The 1,874-nt window shown below is 43.8% G+C and overlaps 1 non-coding gene across 1 annotated transcript in view; it reads right to left on the bottom strand.

The window, feature by feature from the left end:
* trnaa-ugc (transfer RNA alanine (anticodon UGC)) overlaps window positions 1-71 on the bottom strand; it is a 76-nt gene extending 5 nt beyond the window's left edge. Inside the window, exon 1 of the tRNA in view lies at window positions 1-71. This exon is cut by the window's left edge and continues 5 nt beyond it. This is a non-coding gene — a tRNA (tRNA-Ala).
* Between the last annotated feature and the right edge of the window lie 1,803 nt (window positions 72-1,874).

Genomic DNA, 1,874 nt, shown 5'->3' with positions numbered 1-1,874 from the left:
CCCCGTGGGAATCGAACCCACAACCCTGGCGTTGCAAGCGCCATGCTCTACCAACTGAGCTACACGGGGCCCCCTACTAGTGTAGGGGTGATTATGGTGTAGGTAGGGTGTAATGGTGGAAGGGTGATTATGGGGTAGGTAGGGTTTACTGGTGGAGGGGTGATTATGGTGTAGGTAGGGTGTAATGGTGGAAGGGTGATTATGGGGTAGGTAGGGTTTACTAGTGGAGGGGTGATTATGGGGTAGGTAGGGTTTACTAGTGGAGGGGTGATTATGGGGTAGGTAGGGTTTACTGGTGGAGGGGTGATTATGGGGTAGGTAGGGTTTACTAGTGGAGGGGTGATTATGGGGTAGGCAGGGTTTACTAGTGGAGGGGTGATTATGGGGTAGGTAGGGTTTACTAGTGGAGGGGTGATTATGGGGTAGGTAGGGTGTAATGGTGGAAGGGTGATTATGGGGTAGGTAGGGTTTACTAGTGTAGGGGTGATTATGGTGTAGGTAGGGTTTACTGGTGGAGGGGTGATTATGGGGTAGGTAGGGTTTACTAGTGTAGGGGTGATTATGGTGTAGGTAGGGTGTAATGGTGGAAGGGTGATTATGGGGTAGGTAGGGTTTACTAGTGTAGGGGTGATTATGGTGTAGGTAGGGTTTACTGGTGGAGGGGTGATTATGGGGTAGGTAGGGTTTACTAGTGTAGGGGTGATTATGGTGTAGGTAGGGTGTAATGGTGGAAGGGTGATTATGGGGTAGGTAGGGTTTACTAGTGGAGGGGTGATTATGGGGTAGGTAGGGTTTACTAGTGGAGGGGTGATTATGTGCATGTACACACGTGAAAACACCAATCCTCACTGACAGAAACAGGGTCACAGACAGCGTCAAACATGACATTCTCTTCCTCAAACCCTTTTCTGTTTTGTCTCGTTACTCTCCTTCCCCCATGGTGGTTCTGCAGGTCATGTTTGATGGACAGGTGGAATGCAGAGCAACTGAGCTTGCAATGTGTTTTGTCAATCCGTTCCTAGGTGTTCTTAAGCAAACAGATTGGTGCTATGTTCTGTTTCTACTGGTTTCACTTGTCACTGTTCAAACTGTCAAACAGGCAGGTCCCCCGGAGTACACTGGGCAGAGCAAATAAAAAACTTGGCTCTAGTACTTTACTGCACTGACCTCCACTTAAGGAAAGGAAACACAGATTTTTAAGCCATGCAATGTGAAGAGGCTGTATTAAAATGGGAACCATGTTTTCATGTAGACAAAATAAAAGTTTAAAGTTCAAACCAACAACCCTGGTGTTGCAAGAGCTATGCACTACCAACTGAGCCACACGGTATAGTAGTAGTAGTAGTAGTAGTAGTAGTAGTAGTAGTAGTCGTAGTCGTAGTCGTAGTAGCAATAGTAGTAGTATTAATATTAGTAGTAGTATTGGTAGTATTAGCAGTATTAGTATTAACAGTAGTAGTAGTAGTAGTATTACTGGTAGTAGTAGTAGTAGTAGTAGTAGTAGTAGTAGTAGTAGTATTACTGGTAGTAGTAGGAGTATTACTGGTATGAGTAGGAGTAGGAGTAGGAGTAGTAGTATGAGTAGTGGTAGTAGTATTAGTAGTATTAGTAGCAGCAGTAGTAGTAGTATTAGTGATAGTAGTAGTATTACTGGTAGTAGCAGTAGAAGTGGTAGTAGTAGTATTGGTAGTAGTAGTAGCAGTAGTGGTAGTATTTGATTTAATTGAGCCTTTACTCTAATTTCGTTATTTGAAATATAAATTTTGTCATTTTGAAAAAGGTCACATTTTCTTTTTGCTTTAGTTTATACCAAGAGCCCAATTCCGCGTCTTATGCCAGCTTGATTAAGTGCTACTTTAATGTGCACGAGTCAC

Source organism: Salvelinus fontinalis, unplaced genomic scaffold, assembly GCF_029448725.1.
Source record: "Salvelinus fontinalis isolate EN_2023a unplaced genomic scaffold, ASM2944872v1 scaffold_0998, whole genome shotgun sequence".
NCBI classification, from domain to species: domain Eukaryota; kingdom Metazoa; phylum Chordata; class Actinopteri; order Salmoniformes; family Salmonidae; genus Salvelinus; species Salvelinus fontinalis.
This window is presented reverse-complemented; position numbering and strand designations above follow the sequence as displayed.